The following is a 22,746-nucleotide window of genomic DNA, read 5'->3' on the forward strand; positions in this document are numbered from 1 at the left end:
ACAGGCATACCTAAAAATTCATAGAATATACTATGATTTAGAAGGGACCTACTCTTGTCCAGTTTATATTTCTTCATCATCTGCTGCCATCTTTAAAACCTCACCATGCGTTCACAAGGACTTAGCTCCACCTTAGCAGGGCTGCCACAGCACACCAAAGCCTGGACAATCAGTTAAAGGTGAAACCCAGCATCTGGAGCCAGCCAGGGCAGAGTGTGTGAGAGTTTCTCAAAGCCATGTCAGGGAGAGAAGAGCTCAGAAGGAAAAAGGCAGAGCTGTGTAGGTGAGGCTTTCAGAAGCTTGAGGAGCAACAAAATAACACTGAGGATGTATTGCTGACACAACCATGATACGTAGAACAATAGAGAAACCACTGCGGGCACCCTGAGAGTATTTGTTTCCACAGACACACAGAAACTGTGTTCTTGGAACAATTTGTCATCCACCCAAGCTACTGCTTTTCTCTATCTGTGTCTATCTAGTGGCAGCCAGACACACTTCATGGAAACCTACATGAAACTGTTTCTTCTTTCCAATTCGATGTTTAATGGTACGATGGGCACCACCACTGGCTGGTACAACTCTGAAAGTACCTGACACTCATACAGTCATCCCATCTTCTTTTCAGACTTGGTTAAACTCTTGTTCTCAGCAACATTGTGCATGATAAATGCCACCACTACTTACACTGAAAAGCACTTAACTTTCTTCGTTTTGAATCCACCACTTTCACCTTGGTTTTCATTTGTGCGAAGGAATAGACATCCCTTTTCCACAACACTCACCATTTCTCTGACACCTTCCTAACATGTGTCCTTTTAATAGGAGTGATTACATACTGCTGGTAAAACTCCCTCAGGTTATCCAGCTCCCAACCATTCTTACTATCTCCCTCCAAAACCGCATACATGAAGTTTAACTCATTTGCAAGGGTGTTACTTAAATTTTATAATAAAGCAGGTGGACACAAGCAGTGATTTTAATAAAGAAGGCAACAACCAGGCTTCAAAAAGGAATGGTGTCTCCACTCTGAGCATGAACCCCCACACCATAATTCTTATTAGGAGTTATAATCAAAAATACATATTGATGACAATATATGTAAAAGCACTCCAGCTTCAGCAAGACTGCAGCCTACACTATTAGGTACCTTGCAAAACCTCACTGGTCCAGCTCCAGAGCTTCATCCCTGAACAGCCTAGAGAAACAAATGCTTTAACAAGGGATACACACCTGAATCTGCCATTACACTGCTTGAAAGCTTCAATTACACTGCACCACTTCCTTATTGTGCCCATTACCTCACTAACACAGCACAGCTAAAGGTGTTTCTCAGAGGAATGCAACCTAGAAATATAATGTGCCCTGCAAATTCCCAGGAGAGGAGACAGGTAAACTAACGATGATTCCCAAGATCTGAAAATCACTTCTGACCTGCCAGTCTAAAAGCCAGGCTTTTGCCAGTTTTTCCCAGTTTCACAGCAGCACATCACAGACAACATAATTCAATACTTTTATCCCCTAAAGCTGCGTGACACTCTACCAAACACAAATAAGAGAAAGGACTCATAGAGCTAGAACCCACACTAACATGGGCATGCCCACCAACATCCTGCCCCAACATTCAGGCTGATCTCCAAACATGTTCCAAAGGTAAAAATCTCACCTCTGTATGACAGGAACTGGAGTTTCTCTCCCAGCTCGATACCAGCATCTCTGCCCTGCCAGTACCAACCACACCAGGCAATCAGGACTGGCAAGACAGAGACAGCTGTACAGTGAGAAAATCAGTAATTCTCACTGACCCAGGCACCATGGAGACTGAACATCAGCAATTCAGAGCAGCTTGGGGCTACACCTACAGAAGCTTTAATGAAAGAGTTTTAGCTTCATTTTCCTGGACATGTCCTTCATTTCCACCCAGGCAGCATACAAGGGCTGCATGCCACCAGCCAGGACTGCTGGCAACATGGGACTCACACAGCCAGCATACCACGGCCACGCAACACACAGTGGAAGAGACTTCTGAGAAGCAAGTCTCCTACCCACAACACAGCAACTCTCTACAGGAACATTACTGAGCGCAACTTATTGCTGCTGCTATGCTCAACCCAGGTGTCCCTGATCTGGAAGTTTTACCCAGCCTACATAAGCTGAGCCAGGTGGAAAAAGAAAACCTGAACAAAATAATTAAAGGAAAACCATCTGTGAAACAAGGGCAACAGGCCTGGAGGGCCCATTAGCAGCACCTGCATCACAACAAAGTTAAAGGCAGGATTTGACAGGGAGGCTTGCTGACAGGTGGCTCTGTGGCCACCACCCACACCACGAGCTGCTGATGGCCCATCCCGCAGGGAAAAACCCTTCAAAAAAGACTAAACAATTGAAATAGGGGAATAACAGTGCTAATAAATTTAGAAGCAATAGGCTGTAAGGTCATGGGGTGGGCAGGGGGAGACGGACCAAGCCAACAGGCAGAGAGAAGTTTTTAAAAAATAAGTCTTTATCCATAGACACACATATTTCCCAAGGGAAACCGCGGAATATTATCTAGCCTTGTGTGGGCCAGTCCTGCCTCAGCAAGGGTGGGGATAATTAGAAAGTCCCCCACATCCCTAAACTGTGCTGCTGCACAGCAGGCAAAGCTACACACAGGACAGCAGCCAACATTTTTCAGCAAGAACACAGCCACATTATTAACATAGAGATGAAACGCTGGGTCATCTTCTCCAGCTCTGCATGTTCTCATACTTTCCTAATATCCCATTTCCCTAATTACTTGGTGACCCAGCACCTGCTGTATCACCCAGCTCTCAGGCACTCCCCACTCTCTCAGATCTTGCCCCAGAAATCATTCCTGGAATGTATAAGGACAAACTCTATAGGTAAATAAGGTCATGGGAGCAAAGAAGTCCTGGAATGTGTCCAAAAACACTTGTGGCTTCTATGTGAGACCTTCCTTTTTTGCATGGGTCAAAACCCCTTTGTGCAGAGGGACCAAGGTGTTACACACGTACAGGCAGACACATCAGAGGGTCTTATGGCTCCTGCAAGCTCCTTAAACTTTTGTGTCCCAACTGCCTAGTGAGAAACACACAGGAAACTCACGGGAAACTGACAGGAAACTGACCCAAGAACAGCACAACTGGGCTAAAAAGTCAATTCCTACACGTGTAGGAAAAAATAAACAAAAAATGATCAAAACAAAGCAGGAGAATCCAATGTCTCGTTTGTTTCGGCGGCAGGGCCAAGCTGCACCTCGAGGTACAGGCGGCAGAGCAATTAGGCAGGAGTTGCTTCATCACCGCCTCCTCGGGAGCACTGCCGGCTCCCCAGCACAGCCCGGGGGCGCGGGGAGTGCTCCGGAGCAATGGCAGGGGTAAGGCTGTTCAGCAGAGGAGAGCAAGAAAAGGGGAGGGCAAAAAAAACTTATACTTAAAAAAAAAAAAGCCGTGGGTGACGTCAGGGTGTGGGAAAGTTTTCCGTCCTTACCTGGTGGGGAAGGCAGGGCCTCCCCCGGCATATAAAAAGCTACTGGAGCTTCACTCAACTTATTATTTACTAGGAGCCGCGGCCGGGGGTCGGCGGGCGGCGGGGCGGGGCTGGAGCAGCCCCAGCCCGGGCCAGGTGCACCTGCGGCACCGACCCGCCCGCTCGGGGGCCCGGCCCGGCCCAGCCCGGCCACCGGCACCGGCCGGGAGCCGAGCAGCGGGGCCGCCCCAGCAGCGGGGAAGCGGCCCCAGCCCCGGGCCCGGCGCTGCCCCCGCCCCGCGGCCGAGCCCGCACCGCACCGGGCCGGCCCCTCAGGCGGCCGCGGCGCCCCGGGCGGAGGGAGGAGCCAGGGCGGCCCCCCCCGGGCGGCCGGCAGCGCTCCCCGCCCCGGCCGGGGGCTCCAGCTGTGGCACAGCTGCCTCGGCGGGCGGACGGGGGTGGGGGGAGGAAGGGGGCAAGTTATTATCTGCAACAATACCTCGGGGGAGGAGGCAGCGGAGGCGAGCGCGGCGGCGGCGGCGGGAGGAGGCGGCGGGGGGCGGGCCGGGGGCGGCACCGGGACCGCCCCGCTCCGCCCGCCCCCGGCCCCGCCGCCGGCCCCTTCCTTCCGCCCGGCGGCCCCTTCCGCGCCCCTGCCCCGCAGCGTGCCCCGCCGGCCCCTCCCGCGCTCCCGGCCCGGGCACCCCCGCGCCGCGCCCGCCGCTCCCCCGGGCAGCCCCTCCCGCGCTCCGCCCCGCACACCCATCCCTCCCTCCCTGCCTCCCTCCCTCCGGTCCGGCCGCCTCTCCGCATCCCCCCGGCCGCGGCGCTCCCGCCTGCCGCATCCCTCCGTCCGCGCCCCCCCCGGCCCTTACCTCCCCTGGGGCGCAGGGAGGGGCGGCCGGCGGCCCCGAGCTCGGCGGGACGGCCCCGAAACAAAAAGCGAAAGCGGCGGCCGCTGCCTCCCGCTCTGCCGGGCTGCCGCGCTCTGCCCGCGGCTGACGTCAAGGGCCCAAATTCCTGCCTTTCCCTGCAGGCAGATTTGTCCATGTAAGGGCTGGGGCCGGGGCCGGGGCCGGGACGGGAGGGGGCTGCGCTCCGGCTGGGGGGGCGGGCGGCAGCGGCTCCCGGTACCTGGGCGGGGGGGAACGGGTCTGGAGGCGGCCCCGGCCCTGCGAGCATCACCTTCCTGCATCCCGGAGCCAGGGGAGCCTTCCGCCCAGAAACGCACCCTGTGCCTTGCGGGATCCAACTTCTCGCACAAAAGTTTTGTCTAGGACTGCTTTTGATTCTTTGGGTTCTTCTCCAACCAACTTTTAATCTGTTTTTCCCCAGCTGGGGCAAAGAACAAGGTGAGGGGAGGTAAAAGGTGCAGGGAGTTCCAAAGGAGCTGTCTGTTCACAGATTCAAAACCAGACTTGTCGCGAATACTGAGGAGAGGGGGAAGGGAAACTATTTTCTGATTGCTTTCTGTTTGATTGTTTTGTGGCTATCTCTAAGGAGTGCAATTAAAATAAATTGGGATGTTGAGTGTGATTGTTTTTATAATGGAATGTTACCCTTTAAGTAGCTGTTCGGTATCAGCATCTGCCCTGAAGAGAACGGGAAGACAGAAGGGTTACATTGTGTTCAGGCTGTGGAGGGGAGCGTTGCCAAGCCTTACTCATTTGGAAAGAAATTTCTGGGTGAGTTTGTAGGCACTTCAAATGTATTTCATTTTTAAAATAAAGGGCTCTGGTGTGTGCTTTCTGAAGATGTTTACATCTTATCCCATTACCAGCTTTAATGTCCACAGTCAGTGCTTGACAGCCCCAGGAGGGCAAGATTGCTTGTTTGGACACAAAAAAAGGACAGTAAGTGCCTAAAAGACTTAAGCTGTAGCAGAGAATAGTGATTCAGCTTCTCTCCACCTTCCCTGGCTGCCAAAACCAGTGTACTTCCCAGAGACCCAGAGATTTCACCCCACCCTGGCAGACTCCTCAGAAGGGAAAGCATGGCATTTCCCAAATTTGGTCCTCAGCGCAAATCCCCCATCTAGGGTTGATTTGGTGTCCTGCGCTGGTCCTGTTGCTAAATTCCCTCCAGGTCCAGCTTGTCTCCTTAGAAGCACTGCAGCTAAATCTGCATGAGCAGTCACGGCTGCAGGTGTTTTCTAAGCATTAGGACATGACTAGAAATACCCCAGCCTTGTCCTAGCCACCTACCTGGTGTTCAAACCCTGCTGAGATCCTAAACCAAAGCTGAATGGTGCATGAGTCACCAGGGCCCCGTGCTGTAGGTGTTACCTAGAGAGCCAGCAGTGCTCTGTGAACGTGGCCTCTTGTGAAAGACACAGGCACGGCTGATTTCCAGATGGAACAGACTGTAGCACCAGCTCGAACTGAGCAGCCAAAGCCTTTGCCTGAGGCCCTGTAAATCCAGGTTCAGTTGCCTCCTGCAGAACCTAGAGTTCACTTGTCTCCTTCCAGCTGAGTGCTGGGCTGCGAGGCCACGCTCCTGCACTGTGCCCTGAGGACAATGCACAAGGGGATTTTCTTCCACCAGCAGCAGTGGCTGTCACCAGGGGTTTCCTGGCACCCATGTCTGTCAACCTCAGTGTGATGGAGCTCTCAGTGGCAGATGTACACAGGAACTGTTGCCTGTTTTGGTTTTTTTTCTTCCAGTTTTCTTTCAGAGCTGAAATAGCCCTTGTCTAGGGGTGTCTAGGGGAAGTATATGAAAACTAAAATACCCCTTTGGCCCGAGATGAGAGACAAGTGTTCTCCATTTAGTATTTCAGACAAGACCAGTTGTAAAATATTTTCCTGGTCCCATATCCAACAATTATTGCTTCTTTATCCATCAAGCTTATGAAATTTTCCAGTGCTGTTAACAGAAGATAGAATACTGTGCCCATCCATAGCAGCCTACTTTAAATGATCCCAAAAGTTATAAGCTTTGAGCCTCCAGAGTTTGAGATAGTAACTACTACTACCTCCATTTTGCTGGTAGATGAACTGTGACTAATCCTCTGCAGCACAGCAGCAGAAGTTTGATTTGCAGCCCATTACCCTTGTAACGTGCTGCCCAGAATGGTCACTGCCTTGTCAAACACAGCATCAATTTTCTGGGATTTTTTTTCAGTTTCCTATCATGACCAATATCATACACTTTGGAAATGAAAGTAGAAAATTCAAGGTGTTGAGCCTGGCTGTGAAAATCTGCTCTTTGCCTGGAAAGAATCAAAAATACTGGCAAACATACAATCATTCCTTTGGTAATATCTACCGTACCATAGCAGCAAAATGAATTAAACAGCAAAAGACTGAAATGCCTGACATTGCACAGGCCAGTCAGGAGGCAGGAATACAGGAGCCAGCTGGGCCAATATTAATTCAAGGAAATTAAGTTTTTTAGTGTGACTAGGAGATTGGAAACTTGGCTTCTGCTCCTACTTTCCCTGTACTGTGTGACTTTAGACCAGTCAGTTCACCTTCCCTTGTCTGGAGGAGCCCTTAGAAACCCACAGCACAAGGTTTAGAACAGGGAATGACACACCACAACCTCCTATCAGACCCCATTCTGTGCGAAGTTTCCAGAAGGCAGCAAGTGAAACCTTGCTTCCTTTTCAGCAAGATTTCAGACGCAAAAAATCACAAAACAAAAAAGTCAGGATGGGAAGAGTCCTTAAGAAGCCACAGTAATTCCACCTCTCAGGCCATAGAGCAGGAGCAGCACTGCCTAAACTGTACCTGACAGGGGTTCACCTACCTTGCTCATAAGAATATCTAGAGGATCCATTCCAGAGCTTCACAGTTGGGTATGTTTGCTTTATTTCTAACCCAAGTCACTTTTGCTGCAAGTCAGCTCTTAATCAGATGAAGTTGTGGGGAACTGACATATTCCCTCACTAGCAACAATTCCAGAACAACAGGAAAGTCACCCACCTGGTGAACTAATTCTTCTGTGGGTAAAAGCCAAAGAGGCTGGAAAACACACTAAGCACATGTTTTTGGGAGAGCTGCCACTTAATTTACAGACAAGGATCAGATGCAATTAGTGTTAGATCAACTGGAGACTCCTCTGCCCCAAACCACAGCACTTTTCCCCCGCCTCGCCAGGAGGACGCCAGTTTCCACCAAGACATGCAGTGTCACACTTGACCATTCAGTCTCCAAAGGGTGTTCTTGGAAGCACATGCAAAACCTGAGCTCCCAGCAACAGCATTCCTGTGGCACTGGGAAAGGAATGAGGAAGCACCAGCATGGATACTAGGCAGACGGGAGGGAAAAGACTCATCCTGCAAGTCGGAATTAATTTCCAAACAGGGTGCTTGTTTGCGATTGAGAGATACACGAGTGTGCTGCCTCGTAGAAGGAATCTAGAAACAGCAGTGGGGCCAAGCTTTGTCATTCCCACTTTGCAGGTATGTTTGCACCCAGACAGGAATGCAAGGCACTGTACTGAGCAGGCTTCAGTGAGTCACAGGTCTCTGACAGCAATTGAGACTGGGCCAAAACCCCAAGGGAATCTTCACTGATGAGAAATACAATTGCCAACAAACTCCTCAATTTTCTGAGAGTGTATCAGAAATAGTGACCTTCCATCTCGGTGCACGTCTTGGAGTTGCAAGTGGTTCACAAGACACTCAGTTTTACCTGGCCATCAGTCCCATCTAATTCCGTATCATTTGGGCTAGCTCAGGAAAGTATAAACCTTCCTGCAAACATTTTAGGCTCTGCTCCCTGCTCTGCTCCATCTACAGTCTAGGACTAGTTGCCTGTGCCTCAGGAATGGTAAAGTTTTGTAAAACTGCTATATTCCAATGCTGAAAAGTACAGCTGAGCAATGTGCTACTGCTGCATACTTCATTTTAAGGACATGCTAAAATCCAATTTGAGCCCAGAGAGATTTCAGCTTAGATTTAAGTGTTCCACTGAACAGGGTGGATTTATGGATTGAAGAGTTTTGCCAGACTGTATCTTTGGTTAATGAGGAAGGAGACTTGCTAGTGCCTAGAAAAAATAACTGCCTGAAGCATTTTGGCACATCCAAACCATTACTAGTACTACTCCTTTTTTTTTAATTAATTTTGCTGAAATTAACACAAAGAATTAGTAAAGAAGTTGATAATTTCATAACAATCCTCACTCTCTGGGTATCAGTTTAGTGGGGGGAAAAGCTAACTTCTAGTATCTCATCAGAATGACGTGTAATAATTAAAGCAGAAGCCACTAGACTTTGTATTTTATACCATCCGCACAGTATCTCACTAATGGTAAATGTCTCATGTCCAGATTTGAGCACAGAAATCACGAGGGCTTTGCTTTACAGGAAGAGAAACAGTTAAATACTTCATGGAGCCTACACTGAAAAAACAAAGTACCCCAGTCTTAAAAGAAATGTTTGTGGTAACAAAATATTTTGGGGGACATTTTTGCATGGGCTCTGACCTCCCTGTTGAGAATCAAAGTGAAAATATTGAATGTACTAAGCAGATGTCTTCTCCTAGTGACAGCAAGATGAGCAAAGACAGCTGGTTAGAAGAACAACAACAACAAAAACACATCATCATTCCTGCTTTGGCTCCAAAAAATCTTGGACTTGTTGTCATGGAAGAAAGCTATATATGTAAGAAGCCAAGAAAGAGACAAATATTATTGAATCTGGTAGCATTTTAGTGAATGTGCTGGAAATAACTTAAGTAGGAAGAAAAACTGGATGCACTCCATTGTTTATTAAAAGAATGCCTCTTCTTATTTCCATAGGGACCTATAGCCTATATAGGCATTAACACATTTGCAAGACACATATTTTAAATATGTTTTTTCATTTGTCAATCTTAAGGGCTCTTCTGCTGAGTAAATAGAGTTACAGTGCATAGAAATGTATACAGCCACAAAAATATTATCTCTACAAGCTAAAAGTGCCAAATGTGGATTTTGTCTGTAACTCCTTCAATCAGGGAACTTGGGTGTATTACAGAGACACCTAGAGAGATCTTAAATATTGGGAAGGGAGAAGATGAGAAAATTAGACTTCTTTGGTGAAACACAGGATAAATAATTCACAATAAAAAAAGAATAGGAAACCAAAATAAAATATGAAGAGCTATTCTGGATGAAAATCAGTCTGAGCTGCGTTGAACAACAGATTCAAGAGGAGTTTTTTGGCAAGACTGCAAAATAAGCCAGTGACCCTATGGCCTCCCTGCTCAGAGGTAGCACATTCTCTCTTGATAGTTTTCATCTGAACAAAACCTGATTTCTGTGCTTGACCCCTGGACACTTCCATTTCCTTTTCTGAGCCTTTGGGCAGACTTGAGTGATGAAGAGCATTGATGAGAAGAGTTTCAGAAATCAAAAGCCGTGCAGTTGGTAATGGCAAAGACAAGTAACTCGAGGTGGATGTTCCCAGAGGACCAGGTAGCCAAAATCCCACAGTGCCATCAGACAGTGCCCTATACCACAGCAAAGCCCTGGCTTCACTGCTCAGGAGATGGCCTCCATAGAGAGCTTCAAAACACCTATCAGTCACTCGCAGAGGTCCTAAATGACTTAAAGCCTTGAAGAAGCAAGAGGTAAATTTGGTTTATGCTAAAGATATCCACAAAGAAAATGATGTAAAGTATTTACTTTGGAAAACAACTGCCTTGACAATTGAGAGCTGTGACCAATCTGACCTACCAGCTAGTAAACAGAGGACAATGAAATCAAAAGGAGAGGACATGGCTGCTGGGTCTCCAGTTCCTGGCTGCCAGCTTTGCCCTTTCTCCACCAGGCGATTAGGCAGTAGTAGTTTTCAACAGCAAATTGTTTTATTTGCATAATTTTCTGTACAGAAAACCAGGGTTAAATATGCGGATCTGCAACAGAACAGATGTGGGACTTGGGGAAAGTTGCAGCTTGAACTGAGCTGGAAAAGTTTCCACCATTTGCCAATATCTTGGAGAGTCTGGAATCTTTCCCATCTCCACTGTGACAAAAACAGGACTTCTCAACATTTTGGAGGACTTTCTCCCTTGTAACAGAGGACAAAAAGCATGCAGTGAAAAACAAATCACAGTGCCAGAAGTAACTGAGAATCAGTTTTGCCTGTTTTAATTCCCCATCTTGCCAGCCTCAGCTCCAAGACCTGACCTACAGACTCCCAGCCAGCCCAGGAATGACCACGCCACCACAAAGGACCATCTCGGCCAGAAATTCCATCCTGACTCCAAGAAAACATTTCCTAGAGTATCTTGCTAAAATGGATACACTCCCACACACACTACATGAAAGGAATCATGTCTGACAAATAAACATTTCTTAATGAGAAACATTTGTCCAACGTGTTCCTCCCCAGCACTCTGGAGCTTTGTGCCTCAGTGCACCATCAATAAAAGGAGGCAACAGCCCTTCCTAGGCTCTGAGAGATGACACTGGGCTATGACAGTCACTCCCTACCTCCATCAGTTACCCTCAGAACTCTGTGTACCTTACAGCATGGAAATATGGACTGACTCAACAATTTTTATAGACCCATTTCAACCCATGTTTGACCTTGACCAAGAGGGTCTCTGCCCACGGGCTGGTCCATTTGCTCCATCCCACTTTGGAACACAGAGGCAATGCAGGGCAGTTCAGTATTGCTGGGCTCAGCCATCCCTGAATGCGCATTTCCTCACACCACCAAAAATTTGGATCACCAATGAGACAGCCCAGCCCCGCTGCCAGTGAGGTGACAGATCCCTGGCACCGGAGCTGGGCTCAAACTGCTCATGAGCTACTTGTGGCTGGAGAGGAATGTCTGCAGAGAGCTAAACCAGATTGCTCATAGATCTCTTCCAAATTGTCTCTAATCTAGTGGACAATTTGAGAGTAAATGTGTGCTGGAAGCACTGTCTTCCCTTCGAAGTAATAACCTGAGAACACTGAGTGTGTGGCTGCACTGGAGAAACCCTAGGATCTCACTGGTGCCTTGGCAAATCCTTAAGACGTCAGAGCCCCCTATGTGTATTCTAACTCCTCTCTCAGAACACTTCAAGTATCTGTTTGATGCTACAGACACACCACAGCTCCAGGAATGTGGTAATGTTCCTAGCAAGGGTTGGCTGAGGTTGTGGGCCTGAAGTAATATCCTTACAAATACCTGATCTGCACAGAGCTTTTAGAGATAATCAAACGGCTCCAAAGCTTCAGGAAAGCTGACATTTTGGTGTCACCTTTGTTTCCTAGTCCCACACCTACTGCAGGGAAAAGAGGGGGAAAAATCAGTTGGTATTTGCATTATCCAGTCTACATTTCAGCCACAAGGTTCCAGCATTTGCAGAACTTCTGGAGGCCCATCTCACCTGTTCAACATCTCATCCCTCCCAAGCACAGACTGAAAAATCCCCCTTTTCTCCACTATTAAATCAAAAGCTGTCTACACCCATGGTCAGCTGTTTACCATCCAATTTCCTCCCTTTGGGTAGCTGATGAGGGATAATGACCTATATCCTTGAAGCATTTGTTTTATTTAGCATTACAGAGAAGGACGGTTTAAGGCACCAAGCAACCTGATTATATAACCTTTCCCACCCTATCTTATTACAGAGAGATCAGCTTGCATCTTTACCAGTGGAGACACAGCAGCTCAACTCTTTGAATGGCCATGACTTCATCTGGGTTCTTTCCTGCTCTGCTTTTGTCCTAAGCAGAAGAGTTCTAGTGTATTTCAGTTAAGATCTTTCATTCATTCTTTATATTTGGGTAGGAACAACAACCTACTAGGCCTTGCTTTAACCATGTTGGTGTTGCTCCAGAGATTCCTAGATGAGGTGGCCATGCTGCTCACAGAGTAGGAAGGCATGATGGAGAAGCTGAGTATCACCAGGCAGTGTTTGGGAGCACCCAGACTCTGTCCCCAGCACCCAGAGCATTGCATTGGTTAAAGCTGTTGGTGTTGAGCACCAGCTGCAGGCTCTGCCCAGGGATCTGGGACTGGTACACACCCTACATCAAGCCTCACCCCACGATGAGACAGGCAGGCAAACGAGAAAATTGGGCCCTGGCCCCTTCCTGTGATTAGGTCATTATAATGGGTAAATATTTTCCTAGATAGAGAGATGAGATAAAGGACTCCTGATGTCTGAAATGGAGTTTGAACAAAACTTGGAAGGACTATCCCTACCTTGTAATTCTTTATCATGTACTTTTACCAAATAAATGCCTTTTTTCCCCAAAGTACCCAAGAAATTAAAGGGAACTTGCTTTTAGCTAACGATGAAAATCTCACAAAATATATTTTTCATTGAATACTAAAAACAGCATCTAGCCTACCACCAAACTGTTCACCAGAAAATACATAGAATGGATTTAGTGACGGGTACCAAGGGTTGTTCCCAGAGGATATTACAGCTCTATGCCATTCAATCTAAATATTTAGTGAGGAGTACAGACAAGTGAATGGTAGAGGCAGAGTCCCAGAGATTGGCTTAGAGGAGTCTGTTTAATAAGAGCCTGTTTCTGCAGAGAAAAATTATTGTGATTGTTTTTTAATTAAAATCAGTGTTCTTGTGCTTTATTCAATAGGGATTATCCATTCTCTATGCCTCTACTCTGCATTTATCATGATTTTGTGACCTCTGCTCTATCCTCTCCCTTGGCATTCAAATCTCACCCTGAGTTTTTTCAGCGTTTGGGAGCTTTTGTATCAGATAAACTCATTTATAAGGTAGTCTTTGAGGAACAAGTCTCACTTAAATCTCCCATAATATCCAAGAATGTTCTCCGGTATGTGACCTCTCTGTGGATGAAACAATACTCTTCAGACACAATAACCTTGGTGTTTCAAAGCTGTAACCAGCACCTGTGGAGTTTTCAAACAAATAGGCTCAGCGTTCCTTGGTGCAGTCGTCCTCACTGCTCCCACATTTAATTGCTTTGTAATAATACTTGTAAAACCTGCAACAGGATTATGCATGGGGGAAAGAAAAATAATTTTAAAATCACATTTTGGAATAGGAGGGGCTTTATGGGAGCTGCAAGACAAAGGAAAACCCACCTTTCTTTCTTTCTTTCTTCATTGTTGTCTTTGGAAGGCAGCCATCAAAGTTTCCTTGTCAGTAATACAGGGATTTGTAAATAGAACAAAGAGCTTCCTCACACTAAGGCACATTATATAACCCAGTGTGTCACCGTGTGTCTTCACAGGCAGTTCCCTTGAACTTTGCATCTCTCTCCTCCTGAGAACAGTCCTCCATGCCAGCTTGAACAGATGTGGTTTCCTTTAGGAAAGGTTTGCTGTTAGGGTCACTCTGACTTCCCTCGCAGAGTTTTCCAGCCTCGTGTGCTCTTTGCTCAAGGGATTAAAGTGGACACTAACTCCACGTGCTACTGTTAAGCTTCTCCTCACCTGCTGGCTGAGCTGAATGAATGCTGAAATCTCTGTTCCACAGAAAAATCTGACATTTCATGTTTTCCTGAATCAGACCGGAAAGTTGCAATTTCCTGTGAACCCAAATTCTGAGAAACATTTCAGAAAGTGCAAAATGGCCTCAGCACAGCCTTTTGTTTGGGTGTTATCTACAGGTTTTTATGAGACTTAAGTTAGCTTTAAACACATCATGTTCCAAGTGATCTCAAACCCAACCAGGCAGCACCCACTGTTCCCAAAGTTACTCAGGGAGCTGTGGCATTTGCCATGGGAGCTTTGCAAGAGAGAGGTTACACAGAGCCAGTTGTTATTTTCTCTCACCCCATGCATTATTCCAGTATTGCCACTGCTTCAATTCCACCAGTGCGCTCACAGACTTCAAGCTTACAAGTGTTTTAATTCTTATTTTCCAGGCTCATTGAAAACAAAGGCTCTTATAGTATATCACTGAGGATATAACTCAATAGCTTGTACAGCCCTGGCATGATATTTCCAACATATCGAGTGCATAACGATTACTATTTTAAAGGATGCAGCTTAAAGAAGTTTTAACTAAATCAGGGCATAAGGCCGTGCAGACCCTCTTATTTTAGTATTAATAGAGCTGGTTTTTCATCTCTGGTTAGTTAGAAGAGTTTTGTAAATGAACAAGATTAAGACATTCTACTGCTGATGTAGATCACCAAATGCAAAAGTTCACACTGGTTAAATTAGGTATCAGCTTGTGTGAAGGCAGGTTTGAAGCTGCAACAGCATAGTGGGAAAAGCAGCCCTGCCCTGTGAACAAGTGAGAAAAAACAGAGAAAGAAAACAGTAGAGCAAGAGCTGCTGCTGGCTGGTTTTCATGGAAAATGAAGTTTAAAAAAAAATAGAAAAAGAAAAAAAAAGAGGTGGAGGAAGGAACAGAAGCATACTTCAAGACCAAAATCTCATCAGACTAAAAATCAGTATAACTCCCACATTACAACACTTTGCAGGTCTTATAGGCACAAAGCTGTTCCTTCACCCAAAAGCCAAACATAAAAGTCACGGAAACCCATCATGCCAATTCTGTGGCTGCTTTCCGGAGCAGAATCTCTTTAAATGTCAATGTTCTCTTTGTTCTGTGCACCCTTCATAATGAGTCTATCATCTGTTTGGTAAAAGATCCAGTAAAATATGTAATAAGGTTATCTCACCATCTCTCTCTATTGTAAAGTCATATCTCCTCTTCCACTCATTAATTATTGTCTTCCATTTCCTGTGTCAGATGTGAATCAGAAAATAGGGACTCAAGGCTTACAAGCTTAGCAACTTACCATATATAAGCTGAGCTGTGGTAACTCTCCATGTGCTCCCTCTTAGCCCATAAGAAACAAAGCCAGTGTGACTTTGCTGTACACAGGCCTGCAGTTGATGCAGTTTGGATTAACCTCCTTTTATTGTCAGCTAAGTTGACAGTGATAGTGGCCATGGCTCAGCTGATGTTCAGCCCTCACATTGCAAGACTTTGCCTTTAAATTCTGGGAGCACAGCTCTACCAATATAACTATCTGGAAAGCTACGATGATTTATGTGCTGTCAACATACACTAAAAAAAAAAAAAAGGACAAAAAAGCAGCACAATTACATGATTATCAGCCAATGCCCCTTGGTTTGCAGTTTTTCAAGCATGAACTGCTCAAACTTTGGATCAAGAAGTGAAGCAATCTGTTTCTCAAGTGCAAACAGGGAAAAGTTATGAGTCTTCTAGCAATTTCAGGCAAATATATCACAGAAGCAGCATGCTTAGCCTTTTTACTGTGCATCTGTCTGAGGTTTCCAGTAAGATTTCCCTGATATATAGTAAGAGTCAAAACTCTAATCTCTTTTAGCTCTTTTTTATTGTCTCTGCAGCACTAACTTTGAAAAATGGCCTTGTCCCCAAAGAACTGCACACAGTCCATGTAGGGAAGCTGTTAAAATAAATGCTTTACGTAAAAAATATTGCAGACGAACTCGGCTCTGAGGGTTTTAGAGCTACAACATATAGATATAAACCAGAGCAGCTAAGTATGAATGGAGGTCATACTCCAGTAGAGAAGAAGGGAAGTCCCCTGCCTGACAGTTGCTGCACACAATCTCTGAAATCAACAATTTCTTCTCTTCTTTCTCAGGGCTGCAGCATTTTAATAAATGACTATTCTCATGTTAATGTCCTTCTGCCTTTCTTCTCACTGACCTCAATACATACCATGCTGATCCATAAAGTTTCTTCTTTCACTGGATTTGAGTGCTTTCTGGAGACCTTATTTGTGCAGTTCTGCCTGCAAGACATCTGGCTGATTTACAGAGACCAAGACACAGAGCGGCACAGTGTTGGCTGCCCTACCTGAATATTGTGTTTCCTACACATTGTGTTCCTATCTCTGCCCATGTCATGGTCTGTTTTTTGATAGTCTGTGTGTTGTTCAAAAAAGAGAGCAAACTTTCTACCTCTCAGAAAAACTTCTGAGATCCTTGGGAATAAAAGTATGCTTTTCCACCTGTATTCCTCACAAAGCAGCGATATCTGTGTCTAGACACTGATTGGGGAAATTCAGGCAAGGGATAATGTGCAAATGAGAACATGATTCAGTGGTGGGAAAAATACAGACAAACACCAGGTGCCTCCAAGGCTGAATCACAAACAAGACAGTGAAAAAATCTAAAAAGCAAGAGATGATGGAGGAGCTTGACTTGGCATTTATCTGTTTATTCCAACAGGATATGCAGATTCCGCCCTTCTGACATCACTGCCTCATCTCACCTCACCAGTGCCTCATGACACAACCCCTCTCCATAGCACTGAGTCAGCACCTGTGTGATCTCCTCTTGGCAACACAAGATGGGGTGAAAGGCTGCCCATAATGGTGAAGGCATAGAGGACCTCTAAACAGATCCCCAATGGGATAAAAAAACTCATGGTCGTCTTAGGAGCACCCCTCCCAGGAAACAACATGGGCTCAGAAAATTTACTGTGCAGTAACACAGCAGTGTTCTATGGGAGTGCTCCCACAGCAGATGGAACAATAATTCACACTGTGCATTCAAACAAAGGAACAAGGAACACTTGCACTTCATTCCTGGAGCTCCAAAAAAGCTGCAAATTATATTTTCCCCTGTATCTAACAGGTACAGGGTAATTCTGCCTTCTGGACTGAGAGAATATTTCTTAAAGCTGGAAGTGTCCAAGGCCAGGTTGGAGGGGACACAGTACCCCCCTGCCTAGTGGGTGGACATGAAGAGGGGTTTGGAACTAGATGATCTTTAAGGTCCCTTCCAACCCAAACTATTCTATTCTGTGAAATCACACACATGGAGTGCTGACCCTCCTCTCCCCCAAGCAAACAAAAGCTGTTTGCTATTTCAGGGAAAAAAAAAAGCAGAACAAAATAATCAAAAGAATCTGAAATATTCATATAATGGTTGACTTACAAGAGGCAATGTAAAGAGGAGCTTTATGTTAGAAGAAACTCAGCCACATGAAAACGAAAATATTAGGCTGCTACCCCCAAGTCTAATCTTAAACAGTCCCCGAGTCTCTAAAACACAACCCTAAAAACATCCTGTGCTGCACCTCAGTGTGTCATTCTGTACAACAGGGCCAGGTTTTCTTCCTGGAAAACCAGGTCCAGAGGCCAGGAGGCTCTTGTTGTATTTGCACATACAAGTCCCTTTTGTTGGGGGATTTAGGTCACAGGAGCGTAGGAAAGGCGGCTCTGAATCACCTGGCTCTTGCACGTGTTGCTTGCACGTTGTGCAAAGTTTTCTGAACTCAACCTCCTTTCAAGACACACCCTTTGTTTGTTACTTTCTCTTAGGGCTTTTTCGCAACTCCATCCACTGCCAACACAAACAAGGTTGCAACATCTCCCTCCAGTCTGCCTTCCTCAGCTCTGCTCTAAATGTCAACCAGCCACATAGCACTGCTCACTTGCTTAATTGGGCAAAATACCTGCTGTGGCAGCCCTGTGCCTTGACTGCCTCCGGGAGAAAGTTTCTTGGGAATGGTAAGTGATGGAACCTGCAAGCCGGTCTTAGTCACGTTGATAGCAGATACCAAGAGCCTTGCGCAGGTAGGACACGCGGTTAGCTTGGCTGAGCAGCCATCCAGCATCTGTAAGGCACCAGGGGAGGTTACCAGAGTCATTATCAGGGATCACAGTGGCTACTAGAAGTTACTTCTGCAATTGCGGTGCTTTCTACTTTGCTGCAATGTATACCCTGTGCATAGAGAGCAGGAGAAGTTGCTGCCATTTGGATTTCATTTATCGGTGTGAAACAAATTGTGGCACACAGCTCCACTCCTAATATTTGGGATAACTGGAGTAGATCTAACTAAAGAGCCACCACAACAAACACTGTGTGACTACTGTCTGTAAGCAGGTAGGAAACACAGGCACCCTGGAGATCCTCTTAACTCCCAAATCTTGTCTACACTGGAATGTAGATACATAACGCACTGAACAGAGGACACCTACCAAGCCCAGGAAAATGGAATGGTGCCTACACCCAGCCCCTCCACACAGCCATTCCAGCTGAGAGATCAGCACAGCTGCCCAAGGACTCCCCACAGACAGTGAACACAGCTCTGCTTCTGTCTGTGTTTTTGGCATGGGCGGCTGCTCGCTCAGATAGAGCTGTTCTGTGCGTGAGATGGACAGCACTCTGCTCTCCTCCTGCCTGATGGGTGCACTGGGGCTGGGCTGCCATTAGTCACCCGAGCCCCTGCCCAGCATGGCCCAGCATGGCCCAGCATGGCCCAGCATGGCACGCCAGGACCGGGCTGTGGGCGGTGCTGCTCACTGGCTGGAGGCGGCTGCTTTTATCAGCAACCTTGATCAGGGGGATTTTCTCTTATTTCATTCTCAAGCTTCCTTCAGCCCTGGATTTGCATAAGATCCTGGGTTAGGACTAATCTGATCCCAGGTTGGGAACATTGCATCAGGCCCAGCGAATCCTCCATGCCAAACTGTCTCTGGTTGGGGTGTGTTGGCACTGGAAAACAGAACTGTGCCGGGACAAATGGCAGCTTGAATTTTCCTTAGTAATAGGAGGTGCCTGGCTTTGTATCTCATTTAAACTCCTGTGCTATGTGGCAACTCCCAGTCAGGTTTCTATTTGTTTACAGCCCTTGTAGCCAGGTGCTTTCCATGTTCACTCCAGGTTGCTGAAACAAGAAGTGTGTCCAGCCTTCAGGGCTAATAAGAGCATGTCGTCCTTGGTGGCAGGAGGGAGCACCTTGCTTTGTCTATGCATTCCCTGGCAAGCAGCAGTGGTGAAGAAAGAGGCATTCACTGCCCAGGTAACAGTATGAATTCCAGTCTCAGGATGTAAATATAAATATGTGGCCACTCAATTGGAGGAGTTAGAGGTGACAGATTGATATACCTGCTGAAGGGCTGTTTGCTGTGGGCATGTGGCTGATTGGTTTTCTCAGGTCCACTGGATTAAATTCATGAACATACTTGGGAAAACGGGGCTTTCTCTTAAGGTTTTCACTTGGTAAAATGACAGAAGAGTTGAGTATTAGCAGTGCCAAGTGTCTGATATAGCAATCACCATCTGTCTTGCTCACCTTTCCATCACCACTTTATGGCCAAGAAGATGGCCTGAGCTTGCTCTTTGCTGCCAGATTCACTTGTTTCAAGAACAATTTGGCATCCTGATCTGGAGCTGGTTTTTTTTATAAAACACAGGCCTGTCCTACTGCAGGAGGTACTGTGAAGATGGGGTGTGGTTGACACTGGGGTACCGACTGCCCTAAATTCCATGGCCCCAAATCCCTCAAGACAGTGCTGACCTAGTGCAACACATTGATTATCTCACTGCAGTATTTAAAAATATATACTTCCTGCTAAAAATGGTGTGCTCCACTTGCCAACTAGACTCAATCTAGATCTGTCTCTGTCATTTCAGTGTCCAGTCCCTGGCAAGCCAAATCATTGTATGAGCTCTGAAACTGAAGACACAAAAATCACCAATGGAACAGTGCTGATTGGGTCAGAGGGGCAAAGAAATCAGCTCTCCACTTCACGAGCCATCCTCCAGCTCGTACAAATGGGTACATCCTTAGCAGTTCAATCATTACTGTCCCATTGGCTGGAAATATTGTTTTCTGACATTAGAGTATACACAGGCTCAGCCCAGATGTCAATCATGAAACTAAATGTGCAGTTGTAATGATGGGCAAAAACTGCAGTGCTTTGTTTTATTTGAGCAATGCTCAAAAGTCAAGATATGCTGCTTAGAGTATTAAAAAGTACCCTGTATTTTGTCCACTTACAAGCAACTCAATGGCTCTGCCTCATACCAGAATATACATTCCCTAGCACCACATTTATTGGAATAATAGGAAAATAAAAAGAAAAACAATTGCAAGTGGAGGGGAGTGGAGGGTGGGGGGAGAGGGTGTTCATGTTTTACTTTGAAGTCCAGAAATCTTTCGGTTCTGGTAGGAGCTGTGCCACCTTGTTACTGAGATTGGCTTTCTGTACAGGCCTTCAGTAAGGATTTTACTCCATTGAGAAGTTTTCTGTTTTGTTTGCAGATGTTTTTGTCCTGGTGACAATTTTGGGTCATGCCAAACCTCCACGTGAACATCTCAGTTACACAGCTGCAGCCCCACCTTTCTCCGAAGAAACACCAAGAGCATTCCTCCCCCTCGCAGACAGAGTGAGCTCTGTGCCCAGAACAACAGAGGCTTTCCTGGTAGCAAATACCTATTCCTGTAGTCACTCAAAGGAGAAGACATGTTAGTGACAAGTCTTATCCCTTTTTGTGTTTTGTTTTGTTCTTTCCATAGGGAAGAATATTAATTCGTACCCAAATTCTGTTTAGGCTTTTTTGTTTATTTAGTGTTTTGGCTTTTGGGTGGGTTTTTTGTTGTTGTTGGGGTTTTTTTGTTTTGGTTTTTTTTTTAGGTGGGTTGCTTTTTTGGAGTTTTTTTTGTATTTTTTTGTAAAGGCATCACTGTGTAAAGAGTGTCAAACTGCTGTTGAACCCAGAAGATGGTGGGAGGATGGCATTTTGCTTTTCCCTTTCCTGCAAAGCTTGCTCATGAAGTTGTGTCCCAAATTACTGGCAGTGTGGTTTTGCAGTGTTGTGGACAGTGAACTGGCCCAGGTAACTGCCCCATACCACACACCCTTGTACTACTGAGCAAGTGAAGTCAATGAAGGCAAGAGTTTGACAGTAACTTTGACAGCTGTAGGAAAATGACTGTATGTGATGATTAATAAATAGAGAATATTTATGAATGCCTTCCCTCTGAGAATCAGACTAATAGTAATTATACTTTTCTAAATCCTATCTTCAAAGTCATCTACATTTAGGTAAACAGAATCATAGAGATTTTTCTGTTGGCATAAATACAAGGCAGAGTCCCAACTCTCAATCTTTACTTCAGACTCCTGGATGCCAACGTTCCTTCTCCATGAGGACAAAAAGAGAAACTGGCTCCAGAAAATATAGTCAGTGTTTACATTTTATTGAACCACTAGACATTGCTGTTGGCCACATCATGAAAACAGTGCAGCAAAGAGAGCCTTTCATTTGCCTGTGCTTGGCAGAAAGTGTCGATCTTTGGTTACTCAGCTGAAGTTGACAAGTTGCCCAGTATTTTTATTATCAGGTTGTCAGCTCAGTCTCACTACTGCCCTCTTAATTTATTATTTTGTATTTCAAAATCACAGGTGTGACTCATTGCACAGCCAGAGGTTATAATGAAGTATCCCACTCATCCTTTAGCTCACCCTTTGTTCAAGACAATGCAGATTGCGGAAGGTTTCTGAGGAGGTGAGAGGATTGCAAAAGAGTTGAAGACTCTTCTTTTATCTAACCTATGTGTGGGCAGTGAAACTGCCTGATATGAAACCAGTTGGGTGCAAAGGTGGGCATGGAAGTTCATTTGTCATTGTGTCGAGGGTTGAAACTCAGAAGATAGAACAGCTGTCATTAGAGATAGGCACCCAAGCTTCAATCACCTCACCCCGAGGGTGAGTCCAGAGAGACAGTCCTAGGATAGCACACTTCTCCCAGGATTTCCTCTATGCTTTAGGTTTCCAACAGGACAGAAAATGAAAACCAAGCAGGCATTTTTCAATTAAAAAAAAAAAAAATCTTATTCCCTGCATTTTCTGATTTAAATCTGGAAGTGACTCTAAGTGCAAGATTTTGCCAGCATTGTGCAAATAGCAGTCCTGTGGCATTAGAGTTTTTGAAATATAAATATACATTTCTTAGCATAAAGTGATGTATCATCCATGTTTCTCCCAGGAGTATCTGGGATAAGTTGCTGGGAAGAAGGAATAAGGAGCACAGTTCTATTGGAAAGAATGTCTTGCTGCTGTTTATGAAAATGACGTAGAAGTCATAGGCTGAATTAAATATTTTTCCATATTGGAAAATTGGTGGGAAAGCTTCCTCCTATCAACAGCTCATGTGAAGCAGAAGAAGAGATCCTTTTATCACAGAGGATGAGTGTCAAAATCCAGAGCGATTCTGAATCAATTTGCTCTTTTAATTGTCTTGTACAGACGTCTGTCTCAGAGAAATGCTGAGCTCATGCTACATGAAAACAAACCACGTAAACTTGAGGAGATACAAACACAATTTGTTCCTAACAGAAGGAGCTTACAAAGTCACACAGCCCAGTGTGCTGGCAACTCATCTCCCTTTCCAGGGGGAAAGGTGCATGTCCTATGTCCAGTCTGAGTACCCTGGAGCAGTAACAGGCAGGGGCAGAACTACTGGGGTACTACTGGGTACTACTTGGCTTTTTGAAAGCTGCAACAGGGATCTGTGGCAGTGGCAAAAGTGTCCCTGGTTTGCTGTGTCTCATTGCTGAGGGGGAGGAACTGTGACTCAAAATCTGTCCACTGGCAACACAAAAAACTA

General features: G+C 45.8%; 1 protein-coding gene across 2 annotated transcripts in view; it reads right to left on the minus strand.

The window, feature by feature from the left end:
* Positions 1-4,533, minus strand: part of LOC117001014 (LIM domain containing preferred translocation partner in lipoma) — a 326,262-nt gene extending 321,729 nt beyond the window's left edge. The window contains exon 1 of one of the 2 annotated variants that reach the window (XR_004418897.2): positions 3,971-4,015. The gene's annotated coding sequence lies outside the window, so the exon portion shown is untranslated. Of the gene's footprint in view, positions 1-3,970; positions 4,016-4,346 lie in introns of those variants that run through there. The other variant, XM_033069157.1, reaches the window with a different exon arrangement.
* Positions 4,534-22,746: the final 18,213 nt, after the last annotated feature.

This window comes from Catharus ustulatus, chromosome 10, assembly GCF_009819885.2.
Source record: "Catharus ustulatus isolate bCatUst1 chromosome 10, bCatUst1.pri.v2, whole genome shotgun sequence".
NCBI classification, from domain to species: Eukaryota; Metazoa; Chordata; class Aves; order Passeriformes; family Turdidae; genus Catharus; species Catharus ustulatus.